The sequence below is a fragment of the Camelus ferus genome, chromosome 33 (assembly GCF_009834535.1).
Source record: "Camelus ferus isolate YT-003-E chromosome 33, BCGSAC_Cfer_1.0, whole genome shotgun sequence".
NCBI lineage: Eukaryota > Metazoa > Chordata > Mammalia > Artiodactyla > Camelidae > Camelus > Camelus ferus.
The window spans coordinates 14,125,147-14,146,834 of record NC_045728.1 but is presented as its reverse complement, the minus strand read 5'-3'; the positions used below and the strand labels follow the sequence as shown (position 1 = coordinate 14,146,834).

At 39.8% G+C, this 21,688-nt stretch overlaps 1 protein-coding gene across 4 annotated transcripts in view; it reads right to left on the bottom strand.

Annotated features, from left to right (window-relative positions):
• CADM1 (cell adhesion molecule 1) overlaps nucleotides 1-21,688 on the bottom strand; it is a 315,991-nt gene that overhangs the window by 171,829 nt on the left and 122,474 nt on the right. The window lies entirely within an intron of this gene.

Sequence of the window (21,688 nt, the reverse complement as noted above, 5' to 3'; positions counted from 1 at the left end):
TGGAAATTCCACCGTGTTTGCAATTTCCTGCCAGCTTGTCCGGCCTCTGGTATTTGGCTCAATATCTTTCTGTCATAGGAACTTAGGAAGGTGTACCTTCATGCTCTAAATCGGATGATCTATTACCTGAAAAGGAAACCACAAATCTGACGACAAAAGAATTTCACAACAGATAGGCGGCTGATGGCATAAGGTACCAACATCAAACCCAAGTATTTCATGGCCACTTGGAGTCCCAGAGGACAGTATTTGGTGTCATGGGGGAAAAAAAAAGAATGGTTTTTCGATCCTAGGCAAGTTGATCTAAAGACCCAGCATTAGCAAGGCTGAAACCAGGGAACAATGAAAGTCTCCAGATTCACCCATATAAGACCTAAAAGAAAATCCTTCAAACTTTATGCAAACAAAATACGGCACTCTGACTCCAACACCTGAGGCAGAAAGACTCAATCCTCCACAGGAGTAAGGCAAATGATTAATCTTTCAAACCTCTGGATATAGCAAACATTTTTTAAATCAGAAATAGGCACAACAGTGATATGAAATCCAACTGGCTCTCCCTTTGTCATTCTCTGGGGCTCTGGAATGGGGTACCCTGCTCCTCCCCTGCTCCCAGGGTGACAGCCAATGAAACAGGCAAGACAAAGATGAGAAGACAGACAATGGTTTTCCCATCACCACTGAAACCATAGACGCTTCCTCGGTTAATGATACCTCAACCTCTGGACAGCAGGTCAGGGAATCTAATTGAACAGTACTTTAAGAGGCTTATTAATATTCCCCAAAGACATAGAATGTTTAACATCAGCAATTCCCAATAACACCAATAACAAATTGTACAAGTGCAGTGATGAAAAGGCCACTGCCTTAAGAGTCTAGAAAAGAATCTAATAGAAAAAGAAAAATTAAAGGTCCCCAAGTCACCATAACAAAACCTCCAAAAGAGTATAAATCTACAAAAGGGAATTCAGTGCAACATCTCGGCCGAGTCTCACAACAGCCCTGTAAAGGAAAGCCTATCTCAGCTTCATACAAAGAGTAGGCGTCCCTTTGGCACAGGGCTTTGCAGCGCCGAATGGTGCTGCCTCGTCCCCAGCTCATGCAAATACAGCACCCTGCACAGAAGAAGCAATCCCCGCACACTTGTTGAATGAATGAACGAATGAACAATTCATATGGAACAGGCTTCCAATACAGCCTTGAACACATCTAAACTGACACTTTTATTTAACTGTCACCGGCTATGTAGAGCGCTGGTTAAAATAGAGGGATTTTTTTTCTCCCCCACAGAAGCCAGATAAGAGCTTATCTCCGGGAGAAAAATATTCGAGAGTGAGCAGAGCAAATTCTTTTCCCTTCCACATTCAAGGAACATGTGTTTCTTAATCAGAAGACAGAAGATGATGATGACGATGATGCTGATGGCAAACACACAGCATTTGTTCAACGCTGGCCACTGTTCTGAGTCAGTATCTTAGAGGAATTAACTTGTTTCACTCTCACAACTGCCTATGACATCAGTATTATTATTCCCATCTTTCAGTTGAGGGAAGACAGAGGTAAATTTCATTCAACTAGTGCCTGGCGCAGCCAGATTGCAAGGCCAGGCAGTCAGATCTGGAGCTGATGCCTGAACGACACTACACTATTTTTAACAGCGGTGTTCGAAAGAACTTTCTGGGATGATGGGTACACCCACATCAGCACTGTCCTGTGCAGCTAATGAGCCTCCGGAATGTGACCAGAGCAACTGAGTAACTGAAGTCTTCATTTTACTTAAGTTTAAATGGAAATAGCCACACGCTGCTACCTATCCTTAAGTTTAATTCCATAGCGCAGTTTGCTCAGCTAATGAAACGCAAGGCGTTGTGGATGCCACCCTTTGTGAAATCAACTCTTCGCCATTTTCTGTCTGTGAGTTCGCAAGTCAAAGTTCAACAGCCACTCCTTTTGCTGCCTGAGTGATCAAAGTATTCTCACATGCAGAGACGTTTATAACTGGTAAATCTCATACGGGCTGTATTTTCCGGTGAGTCTATGTGTATGTTGGGGCCGGGGACGGAGTCAATAACAGGTAGTCTCATTCTCGGTCATATTTCTCAAATAATCTTCAAGGAATCCTTTCACCTAATTCACTCAACAAATACTACTGGACAACTTTAGGATGAGGATAAACAGATATATAATCCTACAAAAGCACGTACTCACACACTATGCACACATTCCTTGTTCAGGATTTGACACATAGTATATACCCACTAAATGCTGGAAAGAGGGATGAAGGGATGGACAGACCAATGGACAAATGCTGGGACTTTACTTTCAAGAAACTTACAATCCAGGAAGGAAGACACAGTACAACTTGATCATTTTCCCTCACGAACCTGCTCCGAGTTTCCTTCTCAGCAGCATCCACATAAACAAACAAGCCCCCACGTGAGGGTCATCTTCAAATCATGTTGACTGTGTCTCCTATGTGGTTCTCCCAACTGTCACTGCTCCAGGTTAGCCCCAGGACACTCAAGCACTGTACCTTTTTGGTTGTACAAATGTGTTCCAAAGTACGGAGTCTCATGATCTTATGCTGTTACTTTCATTGGCACAAAGGAAATCCTCTCAGTTGACCATGACTTGATATTCTCAGAACACAGAAAAAGACCCTCGAAGGCGATAATATCATTGCTTTGTTCTCTTTTCTTCGTTTCAGAGTCAAATGTATATACTTTCCATTAGTTAACTTACATTATATACTATACCCATGGTATTTTAGTTTTACTTTTTGGTGCTGGTTTGAAAGAAAGAAAAAAAAAAAAAAGAACAGAAGACAAACACTGGACACCAATGTAAATGAAAAATTAATCACTTCATTGGAAGTGAGTTGAGTATGTTTAATAAAATGTTTTTCCATTAAAAAAAACTTTAGATCTTGGTGATAGTCTCTGTCTTGGTCTTCTTTCCTCTAACACTGCCTCCTTTAAATCCATCGTTCACAAAACTCCTAGAGTGACCTTCTTAAAATGCAGATCTGATCTGGGCACACTTCCGGTTAATATCCCTCACATGGAGCAGTCTTCCAATACTCTAATAAGATAAAACCCGAGCTCCTCACTATGGTGCCCCACGGATATGGCAACTTGACCAGTGATGGTCCTTCTAGCTTCATCAATCACTTGCACTTCTTTTCTGGAAATAAACACCTTGTCGCATTCTGTTTCCGTGTTTGCAGACCTTAATTGTTTTCAGGGACTGGGAATTAAGCCTTATACAGTATATTTCCAGCACTTGAGTACAGCACTTCATCGACAGGATGCACTGAAGACGCACACATTGCACTAGATAAAATGTAAGAAAAAGGATAATGAAAGATGGAAATTACATTTGCCATGATGGATACAAAGAGCTTATAAACTGCTTTGGGCTGAGAGGAAAAGGAATAAAGAATAAATTAGGAAGGGGGAGGGTATAGCTCAAGTGGTAGAGAGCATGCTTAGCATGCAGGAGGTCCTGGGTTCAATCCCCAGCATCTTCTCTAAAAATAAAGAAAGAAATAAAACTAACTACACTCCTCCCCTCAAAAAACCCCCAAATAAACAAACAAAAAAGAATGAATTAGGAGGACATTCTAAGGGGACTATGAGCTACAGTAAATTTTAAGGAAGGGGACTATCACAAACATTATTATCAGTTGATGTCATATAATAGGAGTTGAAGGAATAAAATGTTTATCCCATTGTCTCCACGCCATCGACTTTTACCCACTGCTTTCCTAGATACTGTCCAACTGACCTCCAAGAGAGAAGGACTTCTTCACCTGTCACAATGGCTCAGAGTCTATGGCACTGAGGGTTACAAGTGGACAGACACTGACTGTTAAGGGTCGGCACCCATTTTTAGTTCTCCCTTTAACTTCCTGCTTCCTGGCTTCTCGTAGTGAGCAGAGCTAGACAAGGCCCAGCCTCCCGAGGCAGACTGGCTGGCCCGTTCTTACTCCCTGTCACATAGGAGCTCTAGCTATCTGTTCCTCCTCTCGGTTTGTCTTTCCTGGGGTTGCCAAGAGGCAGTGAGATTCCAAGATTAAGACTTGGAACAGACAGAGGAGTTGAAGGCATCACTTGGGTTCAAGCCTAAACCCACGATCCGATCCAACTTCTCTCAGAACTCTGCACTGGAGCCCCAGGTGCTGGCACTTAGATTCCTACCCTGTCCCTTCTTGCACCAGGAAGAGAGGGTAGTGGGTGGGAGAGGTGACTGACAGGACAGGTCTGAGCCTATCTGGGTCCTTGGATATCTCATCCCAATCCCTAAGAATGAGGAAGAACAGAATGCTCAATTGGTAAGGACTGTAAAGTGAAGGGAAGTGGTAGAAGATGAGGCTAGAAAACTAGGTTATGGTCAGACTGACTACCAACCTCAGTCTCTAGTCTCCAGATCTAGGTCTAGGCTAAGTCCCGAGGTCCAAGGCAGTGATGGGTTCTTTGTTTATCTTCAATCATGAACAGGAGAGGAAAAGTCTGGCATGTAGCATCTAGTAAATAATGAATATGTAATCTGGCAGCTATAGCTAAGCTGACCTGAAAGCAAAAGAGACTGAGAACAGCAAGGAAAACGGTTAAGAGACTATTACAATAATCTAGTGCAAAGAAAGAGTTTCAAGATTATTGAAGAGGGTTTACTGATAAAAAGATAAAGGGAAACTATCATTTTCTGAGGACCTACTATGTGCCAATCATATTTAGTCTTCATTATTTTAATTAAGTCTTCACAATTCTGTAAATTAAGTATGCTGATTCACAGTTTCAAATTAAAAATCAAAGAAGCCAAGAATGGGTAACTTAACTTACCCAAGGTCACACAGCTGGTGGGGAGATATGCAAGCTTAGATTTGTCTGCAGTCAAGGACCAAGCAAACTTTTTCCACCCATGCAACCCGGATTCTCAAGACTTGGGAATTAACTGCAAGGGAGAGGGTCAAGAAATACTAGGAAGTTTCTGAGCCTTGGTGATGGACCCTTCTGTTAAGTGAGTCAACGGTTTCTAAAGCTGAATGTGTACAGGACCTGATCAAAGTACCGGAGATGCAAACTTCAATGTGAAGTAGCCTTTGCCTTTAAGGGATTTGCAAGTGACCAGATAATTATAATCTAAGATAAATTAAACCCTCCATAGCAATAGGGAGGTCATGGGGAAAAGCAAGTTCATGTGCATAAGAAATTTCCCTGGAAACTACAGGACTACAGTAACTAGAATTTTTCAAATAATGCTGAAATTAAGGATAACCACCTCAGTGTCTCCAGAGTGTTCCTTGATATCATTAAAAAGAAGGACTCTCCACAAATTAGTGATCATTAACTTAATTATAAGATATTACGCATTCATTTTATTCATCACCAATACTCTGTAGAGAGGATTTCCCTAAACATCGCTAATGTATCTACCTATGTCAGTTAAAAGAAATCCTGTCTGTGTTAATTTCCCTTCCACTTAAACAAAAACACTCCTATACATCTTGGAGAAGTTTAATTTGCAAAAATGACACTAATCAAAATTATTAAACTTCAAACCCCCAAGCTTTCAGCATTTTCCATACAGAAAACAAAGATAAGTAAATAATTAATTCAAAGGTCATCTCAAGAGAAATCAAGTTATAGGCAAATTACCTAGAAATCAAAAACTAAATAGATTTCGTTCAACTTCAAATCTCACATGTGTACACACACGTGCGTGCGCGAATTCAGAAAGTGGTTAATCACTGAATTATTCGCTTAGACTCTATGCATTTTCATAACTCTTTTCCTGAAGTACATTATTTGCTACATAAGTCACATGGGAGAAGCAGTTACTATGCCCATTTTATAAAATAAGAAACGAGGGCAGTAAGGCCAAGCAACTTGACCTCAATAGCCTGTGATTTTGGCAGATCCGATAAGTCAATGCAAAAGGATTAACAATTCTGATCTTGTAATGTCTTCAAAAGCAAAACTATAGGCAGAAAGGATAAATCCCCTCCACGAAAGCAGAAGGCATTTAGGAATGGTCCCCATTTATCTTCCATACTTAACACAGACCCTGGCACAGAGTGTGGCCTGGATAAATAGTTTTTGAATGAACTAGATGAACAAATAAGAGAATGTCAATGAATGATGGGTCTAATGAAATCAGTGGTATATTGAAAATTTATTTTTTTTTTTGGAACGGAGCTAAAAAGCATTCCAAGTTTTTTTTTTTTTTTTTAAGTAGCACCCCAGGGAAAATAGCAGTCCACAAAAAATCTCAAAGGGACCTCTACCTAGTAGTATATGAGAAATAACACCCACTGTTTGGGAAGTACTAGCTTTAAACTCAAAAGATGTCGGTGGTGTTTGTAAGTCTAATGCACTACCGTTAAAAGACACAAACAAACTGGAGATAAACTGATTTTTTTTTCTTTCTGATGTTATAACAGATTAAAAAAAAACAAACCTAAATTACCTTAAAAAAAAAAAAGTAGGTATCTTCAGAAGCGTATCCATTCTTTGTCTTCTACAATTCAAACATTATGTGTATCATAACCAAAAGGGCAAAACAGTGTATTCCAACCATGTTGTAACAGTACAATGCAAACATTTTTGTAATCCCTTTTTGGAATCCTAATGTTGGCTTACAAAAATCAACTAGCTTTTAGAAAAACCTAAGAAATAATACAACTGGGAAGGAAGTTAAATATATGCTCTCTTCTCCCCCCGGCACAAACCTCCGACGTGACCACGGAGAGGAAGAGCCCGTGAGGCCCCCAGGAGCCGGGCTGGAGGTGCTGGCAGAAACCTGCACCCCAAGGGGCTCTCCCCTGCTTGCTTGGCCCCGCACCGCCTTCGGGTTTCAGGCAGAGCCGCATGTAATAGGACAACTTTGCTCTATTAATACAGGGAAAATAAACAAAAGGAAAAGGATTTTCTGCTAAGACCTTTCAGCAGTGGGTTCATTCACTCATGTTTAAATGTTTACTGAGCTCCTATTGTGTCGGAGGTGAGATGCCAGGAACTGAGTCTTGTATTCCCGCAAATTCCCCTGTTGCTGCTTCATAAAAATCCACATAAGCCATCAAGAAATGCCCGAGGGTCCCAGTGCTGAGGTCATCACAGGCTTTAAGGCAGGCAGCCTGCCTGGAGCTTTCCGGCCACGCCGAAGCCAGCGGTCTCCAGCACTCGACCTAACTGTTCTGAGCCTGTTTGCTTTTCTATCAAATGGGGATAATAAGATCGTGTCTCTCAAAAAAAAACACATTATGAAGATTAATAAAATCATGTATTTTTAGCATAGTACCTGGCTCGCAGCAAGTGCACAAGAGCTGTCAGTGGTTCACGTGACCTGGGTACCACGTCTACTCAGTCCCTCATCTTACGTAGATGGGTTTTTAGCGGGTACCTCTCACACTAAGCACTGAGGACTCAGACAGAAAACGAAACAGAAAGAGCCTGTCTTCCTGGAGCTTACAGTCTAATATAAGAAAGAGATACTAAGCAATTAGTTGATTGTAACGTGGTAAGTGCCATTAAAAAGTATTTTTCCTAACAGCTTTACTGAGTGATAACCGACAGTCAACCCCACATTTGTAACATGGACAGAGCTGACGTATGTACACAGCGGCAAAACCATCACCGCAATCAGGCCAATGAACAGAAACACCACGGCCCAAATGTCCCTGTGCGCACCCGGAATTCCTCCTTCCTGTACCTGTACCTCCTCCCATCACCTCTCAAACAGTCACCCACCGATCCATTTTTTCTCAGTGCAGTTTATTTTGCATTTTTCCAGACTTGTACAGAAAAGGAATCACACAGTATGTACTTTTTTTTACCTGTCTTATTTCACTCAGAGCAATTATTTTGAGATTCATCCATGTTACAGCGGTAACTTTATTTTATTTATTTATTTTTTAAATTGAAGTATAGTCAGTTTACAATGTCGTGTCAATTTCCGGTGTAACAGCGGTAATTTTAAAACGCGCTGCACAATAGGACCATCTCATCTACTCCACCACACACACAAATCTGTACCTTTTGCTTCAAATATCATCTCTCCCACTAAACTCATCCCTTTAAACTGAGGGGTGCAATCAATCTAGAATTAATTGCTTTTCTAAGAATTTGCCTCCCAAATGCGACACGCGGACGACTTGTTCCCTATCCTTCAGCACGTCATGTGCCCGATGAGTATTTCTACTGACCATTATTTTTATTGTCAGAAGAGAAAGATAAATGTTTTGTGTTTCTCATATCAAGCAAGCAAAACCAACATGAGTAATCCTGAATCAATCATCAAGAAAGACTCTCAGTGTTTCTTTGTATACACACATGCGTTACCATTTCTAAAAACAATACTACAAGATGAGAGGCACATCTGTGTGGCTCGTCTTCAGATGGTGGGGATTTTGGAGAAACTGTTCTACAGATGTTCTAGGATCTAAAACATTGTCCGTACATAGACTGACAATCTTCCAGCTAAGTGGTCAAGTACACTGCTCCAGGGCATGGGCTTCTGGAAGAGACCCAGTGCAGACGGCAAGGCAAGAGATTCCCTTTACCAGGATTACTAGGTAGTTTCAGGAAATAAGAACTGAATTAAAACTTCTCTTTCATTTTAATATCAAATTTCTCATATTTCTAACTAGTGTCATATATTAAGGTGAGAGGATGTATCTCATGCGCCAAGTACAATGGTCGGCACGTAGTAGGTACTTCAATACAGCTCAGTCGTTCGAGTAACATCTCTGGTAGAAGACCAGCCCAAGGTAAAGACAAGATGTAGTCATAATAGGAACTTCCTTAGAGAAATAGGTCCCTTCCTTGATGACAGCGACTCTGACATTTTCAAATGGCCATTTTACAAAACTGTACATCTCTTTTATATCCAGCCCCGAGCTAGTTGGCCAATAAATATTTACTGGGTGTCTGTGATGTGCCTAGCACTGAACAAGGCTTTTTTAAGGCTGGAGAAGATAAGACGGTCCTGATTCAATCATTGTTGAATGTTCTAATTTTCTTTAGTTTAAACAGAAGAGAATGCCACATGCAAACACACACACACTGGCTTTATACTGTTCCAGATACAACTCTTCTGGTAGTGTGGAGTTTGAGACCCTTGAACAGAAGAAGGCATACACTAAAATGTGATATCACACAAAATTAGCCCAGGATATTTCAATTCCTTGGCCTCCTTCATTCAAACTTATTTTGAGATCCTTGAATAACAACCACAGTAATGGCTACACACATTCATTGTGGACCTACTACACGCCGGGCACTGCTATGTCAAATTCTGCTTTGGACAACTGGCTGAGAAGATGAATCATACAGAGGACAGCATACACAAGCCTTTCTTTGGCAATAAAGTGGTAGACTTGTTATTCTGACTTTCGCCTAAATTCCATATAAAATCTGACATTGATATTGTACTGGTTATTGGAGACTCAAAAAGCAGCCAAATCATATAAGTACAACTACAGTACAAATGCACCACCTGAAAACAGATCGGGCTTTTTGCTGACTTCGTGGCTGTACCTAACCAAAAACGGATGGTGAAATTAAATTATCCTGCTGATAAAAGTTTTACGTTCTCAGGCATAGCTGAAATGGAGCATTTGCCCAAACCTGCTAACACTGCTTACGTGATTATTGATGGTAACAGGGACTGTACCCGAACAGCATCAAACAGATCACTGGAGAGAGAAAACCCTATATGCACACATTCCGGATGAAATCCTGGAATTAAATGCTGACACCCAAAAGGCATGCAGGTTAAGCGACTGCAGCAGATGAAAATATGTCAAAGCCAGGCACATTTCCTGTTGGAAATTCCTTACATTCCATGACTAAGTCCTAAGGCCACAAGCAGCCTTGCAATCTCCGCTTGTGCTGATGTACAGAAAAGGAACTGTACTCGTGCGGTGGTGCTGTCGGCAGGACCCCTCGACCGAACACGGTTGCAGTCTGAAGGCAAAATGAAAAGGTCTGGGAGGCAAGTCACACATTTTCAAAGACAGATGACTGTGACCTTGAGCCCCTTCTAAAGATGTTCTTTCTTTAAAGTCTTACTGTGCCCCTGTAGCCTACTCAACGAGATCCAAATTTATTTTTTTGAGACTTTAATTTGACAGTAAGATGGAGCTGCCTGGATACATCTGTGGTCCTCATGGCGATCACTAATATTTACTGAGTACAAATGGACTTGGCATTCAAAGTACTCAAGCTACGTTTTAACCTGTAATTTACATTCTAAGAATCCCTAAAAGACTCTATACCTATGTGTAACTGAGAATGCCCTACTTCTTGGTTCTCAAATCTCGCTAAAAAGACAAAAGATGTGTGTGTGATGGAGGGGGTACTTAGCTAAAAAAAAAAAAAGGAAAAGGTCTCAAGATTGTTCATACAGCATAAAACACTGAATCACCATCAATATCTGGTGCTTGTCTCTGCAAGCTCTTTAACAAAGGATCCTTTTTAAACTGGTGCTTTTTCCAGACATGCAAAGCTGGGTATCTTGGTAATTCTCTTACCATAGAGAAGTCACCAGGATTCTAATGAAGTAGTAGTCAGTTCTGCAGTTAATCTACAGCCCATCAAGGAAATCAGAATGTGCAACTCAGATTCTCCCTATGACTCCCCAGTTCTCACTTGAAACATTTTAAGAGTTCCAGGGTAGACGCAGCACTAAAGCCTCTGAATACATTGAGTGACCCGTGTCTTGTTGAAGTTGACCCTGAACGGTGTATACAGCCATTATTTATGATTGCTTATGGTTCTGCATTGTATTTTGCATCTGCTTGAGAAGGAAGCAATTCTGAGAACCAAATTTATGTCGAGGAAAATTCATAACAGTATCTTCGGATTGTGCCCATGGAGGGGCACAGCTGGACCCCTACCCGTGTGCGCCTGCGCACACACAAGCAATCACCCCTGCCCCAAATCACAAGCCCAAACCTCATCCTTCCAGATTCTGAACAACTTTAAACTCAGCGGATTCAGCTTGGGGATAGGCAGTTTGTCTCATTTAAATAATGGAGTAATATTATTCAAAAACAAGTTCTAACAATGGCTTGTAATAAACTCTTCATTGAGGTTAATGATGCCGACACCTATGGAATCTTGATGAGGCAGAATTGCCAAAGAAGCACTTGGTATGAAATAAAATCAAATCAAGGGCCAAAGCAGGGTCAGCCCCCTTTGCCCTATCTTGTACCGCTGAGATTTAACTAGATTAGCCATTTGGAATGTTGATTCTCAGAAGAATGCACCTTGATATCAGGAAACTGACAATTTTGTATTTTGCCTTTTAAACCTGACGAGGGTTCCTGTTTTCTACCTTATCTGCAAGAGAAAAGAAATAGCTAAGTACAATTCCCACAGGCGTCAGGAGCATTGAGATCTAGTCAACAAAAATAGTTTTAATTAATAGATAAATTTGTGGTTTAGTTGGTAGGAAATTTACTTAAAACTGTTTTAGGGAAATGCCTGGAGAATAACAGTATAAACAGATTATGAGAGGTTTTTGTTTTTTGTTTTTTTTAAGCAGCTCTATAATACAGTCTTCCATATCTAGGCAGATTGTGGCAGGGACAGATGGCCTAAGCCTGTATTTAACAATGAATGATTACAAGCGAAGTGAAAGAGGCAAGATACTACTTAGTCCTTCTTCACAAATAAACATCAATACAAAGCTATGAGGTCATCGAGTATTTTTACGCTTATAACCCCAAAAGATAAACTCTGCACTGTTCGTGTACCCGTAACAGCATCACTTTTGCAAATGGATCACATTTGTGAATGCATTCCCGAGAATGTAGTGCAGCTGACCTTCCATTCAACAGTCAAGCACCTACTAGGCGCTCGGTGACAGGAACACCGAGTAAAGCTGCCACTGTCTGTTAAAGGAGCTGAACTTAAATGTCTATCTCATTCACTGATTTCTTCAAGTCTCTACCAACAGAAAAATCAGACAGACACGCCCAGTCTAGATAAATCTTCCCTTAAGGATCAGTTGTACAAGCCTAGAGCTCAGGCTCCTTTGCTTCCTGTCACCACAAAGTTCCTTCGGCCCCACAGAGTAAATCTGGCACCAGCTCCATGATCAGCAGGACCCGGCATAACTACTGCCAAAATACCGCATGCCTTCAAGCACCAGTGACCTTAAATGGAGGTCATTATTACCATCTCCTACCGTTTTCTGACAGTTGGCCGCTGTTCTCTGAATGTCAGAACCCTCTCAATTCTACTGAATCATTCAACTTGTGGACCAAGGTTGATGAGGGGTGCTCTAGGTAATGGCTTTTCAGTATGAAAGAAAACAGTTCCTTCATCTTCTTATAAGAAATGGGTTAAGAAGGATTCAGAAACCCTGGACAGTGATAGATTTGTTTATTTGCCAAGTCCGTTTTAGGGTAATTTTCCCTTTTAAGCAGCAATCTGGATGACTAAGTTAAGAATAATGGAAAGAATAAGATGAATGCATGCAAAAACACAATAGAGGAGGTTTAACATAAACAGAAATTTGTTTCCTTAGATTCAAGGTCCACTGATCAGTTCATCAGTTCAACTAGGAAAGGCTGAAGAATGTACTTCGTTCTCTAACAGGAAGGCTAAGAATCTTGGACTATTCCAGTGCTTTCACTGGGGCCTGAATCAGATGATCTTGGGACTGCTTGCTTCTTGTAATTTTGAATACATTTCACCGCTCCCTCTCAGGTGAAATTTAAGATACGTTCATTCTTATTCCAGCACCGAGCGTGTCTCAGTCTCAAAACCTACACTCCCTGAAGTATTTGCTTCTATAAACTCTTTTCTCAGACCGAGTCTTCCTTTCAGCAGTGTTCCTAACATTTACATTTACATCCATCCTTAAGTCTCTTTTATACCTGAAACCCTCCCAAATTAACATTCTCTTGTATCTTTCCTTCACTCCTTCTTTTCCTTTTTAAGTAAACATTTGCTTAAATCAACGCCTTCCTCAGATTCCCAATGGAAACACCTGGACTTGGTCTGGTAGAAGCATACATCTAACGTGGCCAGAAATGTCACCATTTAAAAAGTCCCCCAGGCATCTTCTACAGCGGAGTAAATTATAAAGTGAGAAGAAGATGAAGAAAAACAAAAAAGAGAGAGAGAGACAGAGACAGAGGAGGAGGGGGAGGAAGAGGAGAAGCTTTTATTTATCTTGTCCGGTAGGGACCAGATCCACTCCAGCAATATTAGACTTCTGACACAGTATACAGATATCCGTGACACTCCTAGAATTTTGTCACAGTCAGTACCATACTTAAGTTCATACTCCAGTTCGGTTTCTCATTTGGCGACATATCCCTCTATACTCTTGAGAATTTTAAATAGCATTGCAAACCAATCAACTAATACACTACACACATAATCAAGCCCAAAGTAGGAAATAGCCCATTCAGAACTTATAATAGTAACACTGACATGTATCTCATTTAATAACACTTTCATTAACATTTACTTAACTATATCTGGCTTTTCATTTGGAAATGAGAAAGGAAAATGATGTGCAAGTTAAATGCTTGAATCAGTTTTCAGCTGTAGCTCTTGGTAGATGTTTACAGAAAAACTTGATTCCGCAGCGCTCTCCATTCCCCTGTAAAACTCGCTAAGTGATGCTCAGGGTGTTCTGAAGAGTCACGCGTGTGGCAGTCTCGACTGTGTGCATGAGTGTCTAGTCCCACCAGTTGAGTTGCATGCTTTCCATGAGTTCACTGGGTTTGCTCCCAAACCTGTTTATTCCAGCTATGACTGATCATGTAATTTCAAAAATGTAATTAAATAGTATGTGAATATATGATACCAAGTAAATCAATGAAATATGAGTGTAAAAAGAAAGTGATTTTGTGGTTGCTATCAAAAATTAGGCAGGTCTGAAAGGACTTCACAAAGGTGTCATGTGACAATTTTCACTGCATCCATGTAGGTTAGATAACTCAAAAGTTTCGAGGGAAATTGAGGAAACGTCTAGGGGGATTCCTCACTGAGACGGCTTCACAATGTCTTTAAATTACTAACCGATTTAGACAGACATGGACTGGAAATCATATAGATTGCACTGCAGGCATGGCTTATGCAAGAAAGATAATGGGGAATTCCAACTAGAAAAGAAAATGTCTTGACCTAACATCAAATATGGGCAAATAAAAATGGAAAGAAATATGTATGTGGTAGTTACAGATATAAACGTTAAAATAAAAATCTGAATGTATGTATTTAATCTGTGGAAAATCTTTTGATTAACAAACTACTGGCATCTACCAAACTACACAAGAAGACTTCTAGTATAACTTTTTAATCACTTCATATACCAGCTCAGGTGTCCCAAAGGCAGCAAAAAAAGATTGTGGGGGTGGGGGGGGCAAAGTGGTGAATATTTTCAAAATATCAAACCCCAAATGCTGAAATGCCCACATTGCTAACGTTGCTTAAACCGAGAATCAATTTTCAGGACCAGAGCGTTTAGAAAATCAGTCTTGATAACATAGGAAGATTTGACCCAAGTGCCCCCTAACAGTCACAGTTAACCTAGGCTCAGCCGTCCAGTGATCTGACACTTTAAGAGCTCAGAGTAGGTTTTATACATGAGGGCTGCTGCCATGAAAGACCAGAATGAATCCAACACTGTGTAGTAACATTTTCATTCAGATTAATGGCTCCTTTTGCCGGGGCACAGCTATTTCCGTCGCTAGGGTCACATGTCGTCACACAGCCCTCCCCAGACAGCACCGGCACGGCTCTCTACTCTGTTATGATCATATAATGCCTGCGCATTTGGAATCATCAGCAGCAAACAGCACATTTCTCTGCAGCACAAAAACAGGCGAACAAAAAGACTTGCTAAGCAAATTGCCTGTCTCAGGGCCTCCTTGATAGGAAAAGTCAGGAACCTACTTAAATATTTATTTTTAATTCCTCTGGCTAAGATTCTGACATGCAAAAATACAAAATGCATAGCTTTTTAGTGTCAAGTGATGTCCAAGGCAACAGGCAGTGCATTTTACACGCAGGTCACCTGTACGGCATTTTTGTAAGGCGGTAAAGAGGGTTAGTCTTCTAGTACCCAGAGTCCACATCCCCTGGGACAGCGTGAAAAAAGGTCCCTTTCTAAATGCAGCAAGTCGCTAATCTTTTTCTCTTTTCCGCTCATCACAGCAACATGCAAAGAAATAAGTCTTTTTGTTACAGAGTGTGTGATGTAGCAACTGGCGGCAGAGTAGAAAAGAAGAGAAATAGCATACCAAGAAGAGACTTGTGTTCAAATTTCCTAGAACATACATTTCTTCCAAATAGGTCAAAATAATTTACAAAAAAAAAAACCCAAAAAACGAAAAACAAAACTTCCTTCAAGTATCAAATGAAGAATAAACACAGAGGAAATTGTAAATATATAATTTGACTTATTCAAGGTCATAGTAAGGTAGTGACAAAAAAAAAAAATTTAGACTGAAATTACCTTCACTTCCAAAGTAATCTTCCTACACTATTTCCCCAGGAATTAATGTGAGATGGTCTGAAAAGAACTGGGCACTTTAAAACTACTTTACACATGGTCGGTCCTTCCTCCTGGTATCCCAGCATCCCGGCAGTTGGGATTTGGGATATTTCAGACCTTGGATGGGTCACACCATGTTTCTCATATATACTGAGGAAAACAAAAGTCTTAATAATTGACATGAGAATTGCCTAAATTTATTTTTTGCGTGACATTCTGAATACCGCTAAGATGAAAACAAACAACAGGTGCTGGCTTGATTGTACACTTTCTCTTAGAAGAGCAACCAGGGACCACATGGAACTAGTCTTTGCGCAAAGAGGCTCCTTTCCATTTACTTGAGTTAATGTACAGAACGTGGAAGTGTAAACCAAGAGTTCTCTTTAATATGTCCTTTTTTCAGTGATAAGTTTTCTTTTTATTCTAATTATAAAATGAATGCATATTCATCATAGAAAATGAAACAACAACAAAAAAAAAATGAAGGCGCAAAGAGAGATCACAGGATCCCCAGTGCCAGAGTCAACCACCGTTAACATGTTGTTTTACTCCACGCATTTATTTCTCTGTGCACTTTTGGCTCATTTAATATATGCACCAATTTTATAAATTTTGGCATTATTTTAAGAAGATTATTCAGTTGTCTTCTAATTTTACTCTCATTGGTTTAATGAATTTAAGTCAATACTCCTCTGTGAACTCTAAGAGTTTCTTGGAAAAAGAAACCAGTAAGATTATCTCTAGACGTAGACATTGTATAGATACAAACTTAAATGAATCCTAAATATAGGGAAAATCTCCCTTTTTCCATAGAGATGATCTCCTCAAAAAATAAAGCTTTTTAAATAATATATATACATAACTTGACTATATTAACTTTGAGGACTGAGATAGAGATGGCTAAATGCCAGGGTACATTTCCTTCATTTAGTTACATGTACAAGTTCAAAATCACATGCAACATCACAGAATATATTTAATTTAGAAAAGTGCTTTGTTTTTCCTCCTCTCGCATTTCATGAAGAACTCCCCAGGCTCGAAAGTGTCTTTACTATTGTCAGAGCTACTGTTTTTGGGACACCTTCCTGAGCAAATCACCTCCCGTCGGAGGCTGTTTGAGACACGGCACTTTTGAAAAGTCACCTCTGCCACAGTTGCCAAGAGCACCAATTCACTAAATAGTCGGACAGTTTTTCATGGGTCTCGCAGACACGTAATTGGGGTCTTCATCACAAAGACGCTTGCCATACTGTTTTATCTGTTCTTTAAAAGGCTTATTTACAATAATATCCAACACTTGTAGCTGAGAGGTCATACCTAAATTATTATATTTGTGTTAAAATTCTATGCCTCTGTTTAATTTGTGTGTTTTTATTTTATTTATTTATTTACTTTTGTTGAAGTAGAGTTGGTTTACGATGTGTTAATTTCTGGTGCATGGCACAGTGATTTAGTTACACGTTTATATATACATACATATTCCTTTTCATATTCTTTTCCATTATAGGCTATTACAAGCTACTGAATAAGGTTCCCTGTGCTCTACAGTAGGACCTTGTCGTTTACCTATTTTATACATAGGACTTGTATCTGTTAATCCCCCACTCTCACATTATTCTTCCCCCACCATGCCTCTTTTTTTAATCTGAGCCTGCATCTTTAGCAAGCATTCATGAAGGTTATTTTGATGTTCAAAGTAATTGAGAGACTGATGTATAATATGAGAGCCTTTTTAGAAACCTGAATATATATACATAGTGATTTCTCTTCTGAGGGGATAATATTTAGGAAGGAAAATTCTAATATCAGAGGCCCAGAGAGTGACAAGAACACACCAATAGCCCACAGTCATTTTCCTTGTGGCATGTTTTTGTTTGTGTTTTGTTTTCCTGTCTGTCCCCTGGTTACTGCGATTCTAAAACCGAAAACATCATTACAACAATCACATTTTGGGGTAAATGAATGTGTGTAATACCTCTCATACAGTGCTGTCCAAGAGAACATTCTGCAGTGATGGAAATGTTCTCATCTGTCCTGTCCAACATGGTGGCCAATAACCACACGTGGCTACTGAGCTCTCAACATGTGGTTGATGCAACTGAGAAGCTGAACTTTAGTTTTAAATGTAAATATCCACAGGTAGCTAGTGGCCACCCCATTTGACAGCACAGCTCTAGAGGGGGACAGGTGTGTCAGCCCTCTGACAGCTCCCCAGTGCTCAGCAGACTGAGTGGACCATTGTGCTTTTTTGTTTGTTTTGCATTTTCATGTATGCAAAAATAATCTGTTAGATGAATCCTAAAAGGGACCTCTTTTCCTTAATGAGGGCGTCACTGAAATCAGCAGCACAACCCAGTCTCACTGCAAAGCAGCCACTAAAAGAAAGACAAATCCCACAATCCAAGCATATATTTCCTATGGCACCTTCTCTTCAAACCTTAGGCAAACCTGCAAAACATTAGAGAGGCAATTATTTTATTTTTAAACTGTCTAGGAGTCTATGGGAATGGTTAATCTTTTGTTCAGATACAAACTGGACATGTAAGATTTTATAATCCCATTTACTATGAGAAGCCTAGCAAAAGATGCATTTGTTAACAAAACACAGACACAATTTTATTTTTCAATTAATTGTTAAAACTGGAAAGAAAAACCTCTCTCAGATTTGCAGAGAAAAGACAGCTAGCAAGCTATGAAGTAATTTAAAACACAAAATTCCGATGCCACAGAAAATTCTGAACAAATCTAAGGGCATACTGGCATCCCAGAAACTCTGTAACGAAAGAAGTACATTTGCATTTTTTCAACATTAACAACTGAAATAAAATTCAGCCACTTCACTCACAGAAGATTTTTGATTTTATTAATATCCTTAGAGATCTCACCTGTCCACAAGCATTGATTAGGAAGGAAAAAAACAGCACTGTGTCTGATCAGGCTTCTGACTCTAATATTAACTGAAGGGAGAGGCACAAGCAAAAATCGAGCCACAATACATTATTCTGAAATGCTGCCACAGGAAAAAAGACACAGCACTGATTCCATCCACTTCCATTTTCTTTGCAACAAATCCGTCATTTAAGACTAAGATGTTAAGATATGGCTTATCCTTGCTGAAGCCATCTTCTTATAAATGCAGATCTCCCAACAGGCTTCACAGCCCTGATCTCTTCCTACAAGTTGCTCCTGATTCAAGCAGATAATTTTGCTCTCTTTAATCCAGTGGAACTGAGTAAGTTTCTGGCACTTCAAAAAGAATTATGGGAACAAAAATTCTCTTGCCAGAAAAGTACAGGTAAGGTTCTGGTCTATTGATGGGTAAAGCGTTCCTTATTTTGCCACAGAGCCTGCTGGAGCAGGAAGAAAGAGACCAGAGCAGATATACGGTTCAGGGGGACTTAACCGCAATCTACACAAGATACCCAGGGAAGATTTAGGGTCACAGAACACTGCACTTCACTCATGGCTGTTGTTGTGAACTGAATGTTTGTATCCCCACAAAATTCGCCCTACTCCCCTCCCCTCCCTGTATGGTAGTATTTAGAGATGGGACCTGTGGGACGTAACTATGGTTAGATAAGGTCATGAGGATGGGGTGCTCATGATGGAATTAGCGCCGTTACAGGAAAAGAACTTGATCTCTCTCTCCGTGCACGAGGAGGTCATGTGAGCAAGCAGCAAGCTGGCACCCACCTATAGCACTAATCAGGGCATGAGTGTGATGAACTCAGGGGGCTGGGGTAAAAACTACCTGAAATGTCAGAGGGGATGGTGAGCAACACACACCAGGCTGGGAATAGTGCCTGCTCCCACCAGACAGCAAAGAGAAAAGGTCTCAGAATGAAATCTACCATGCCAGCACCTTGATCTTGAACATCTCAGCCTCCAGTACTGTCAGAAATAAATTCCTGCTGTTAAAGCCACCCAGTCAATGGTATTTTGTTTCAACAGCACAAGCTGACTAATGCAGCTATAACCGCAAAACTTGGGTTTTATAACTGGTCTCCGTGTTCCCCATACACCCACCTCTGGAGGAAGGTGCATCCACAGCATATACCAACTGCCACCATAACCCAGCTATTAAAGAATTCAGCATTAATTACTGGCTATTTAGCCTACATTTAAAACTAATGAAGACTTCTGCTTTCTGCCAATATGGAGTAACAGGAACCAGATTTACCCACCCACCTAAAACAACAGTAAAGACAAAGGAAAAGAAACAATGATTTTCAAGACAAGGCAAAAAAGAACAGTGGTTCCTGAGAGACAGGAAATAAATGAGATGAGACTTACTATTACTACTGCCTCAGTCTTACTTTCTGGAGAGTTTCTAGGAAACAGCCTAGGGAGGGAAAACTGAGGTGAAGCGCAGAGACCGAGGCAGCTAGTGTGTGCAGGACCCAGGGCTGAGCAGGCGAGAGTCATACAGAGATGGAGCCCCAGGGATCTACAGAGGGTCCGTCTCAAGTACTCAGCAGAGCACTGATCATGGCATCAGTGTGATGGACTACTCGGGGCTGGGGGAAACTACCTGACATGTTAGAGGGAACTGTGAGCAACATACAACAAGCTGGGAATAGTGCCTGTTCCCACTGCACAGAACATAAACCTCCTAATTCCCAGGCATTAGAGACAGTGTTCAGAAAAGTCTTGCAATAATTAGTCCAAGACCAAACACTGCTTCAGTACCAACCACCTAACAAATCTTAAAAGCAGAACCAAAAGGATCAAGCTACTTCCAAGTAACATAACTGCAAACCAGAACGAAGCTCAAGAGTAATACACGAGTGCCCAGCACCAAACAAGGAAAATTACAGTGTCTAGCATCTAAGTAAAGATTTGCAGGCAGGCAAGCAAGCAGGAAAATAAGATCTACATTGAGAAGAAAAATCAATCAGTCAATCTGACCCAGACTGACACAAACGACAGAATGGGCAAAGATACTAAAAGACTTAATATAACTATATTACATGTGTTCAAAATGGAGACAGATAAGATTTTTTCTGAGCTCAAATAGAACTTATAGAGGTAGTCTTCAATCAATATGTAAAATGAAAAATACACTGGAATTAACAGCTAGTTAGCTTTTTCAGAGAAAAAAAGATCCATTTTAAAGATAGAATAGTAGAAGCTGCCTAAAATGAAACACTGAAACAAACAAACGAAACCAAAACAAAGCAAAATAAAAACAAGCATTAAGCTGTGGGACAACAGCAAAGGAAAGAAGTTCAATGAACTTCAAGCACAGAAACATGACAAAAATTACACCTAATCCTGTGACTATAAACTTGCTCAAAACCAGTGATAAAGAGAAAACCTTAAAAGGAGCCAGAGGAAAATGACATATTGTACATATAGAAAGAGGATAAGGATCACATCAGATTTATCGTTAGAAATAACGCAAGCAAAAAGATAGCAGAACAACATCCTTAAACCATATAAAGAAAAAAAAATCTGTCAACCTAGAATGAAACGTCCAGAGAAATTCTCTTTCAAAAATCAAAAACAGATTTTTTAAGACACGCAAAAGTTGAAAGAATTCATCAATAGATCTACATTATAAGAAAAGTTTTAAAAAGTTGTCAGGCAAAAGGAAGATGGTCGTCAGATGAAAATACGGTTCTACAAAGACTAAGGTACACCAAAAAATAACTACGTGGATAAATGTGTAGGAATGTTCTATTATTATTAAAAGGATACCTTTAAATATTTATTTATTTTTAAAGCTAATTAATTGACTATTAAAATAATAATAATAATAATAATAATAATAATAATAATAATAATAATAATAATAATAATGTGCTGTGAAATGTATAGCATACATAAAAGTAAAATGTATGACAAAAGTAGAACATAGGCTGGGAGAGAAAATTCAAAATACAGGATTTAGGGTTTCTTACACTACATATGAAGTAGTGTAACACCACTTGCAGACAGACTTTGGCAAGTTACAGATGTATACTATAAATCCTAAAGTAACCATAAATATTTTTAAAAGCAATTACAGCTAATAAGCCAACAGACATGATAAATTAGCATCATGAAAAGTACTCAATTCCCACAAAAGAAGGCAGAAAAAGAAGAAACGGAGAACAAAATACAGATGGAACAAATAAGAAACAAACAGCAAGATGAATTAACCTACGTCAATAATCACATTAAAAGT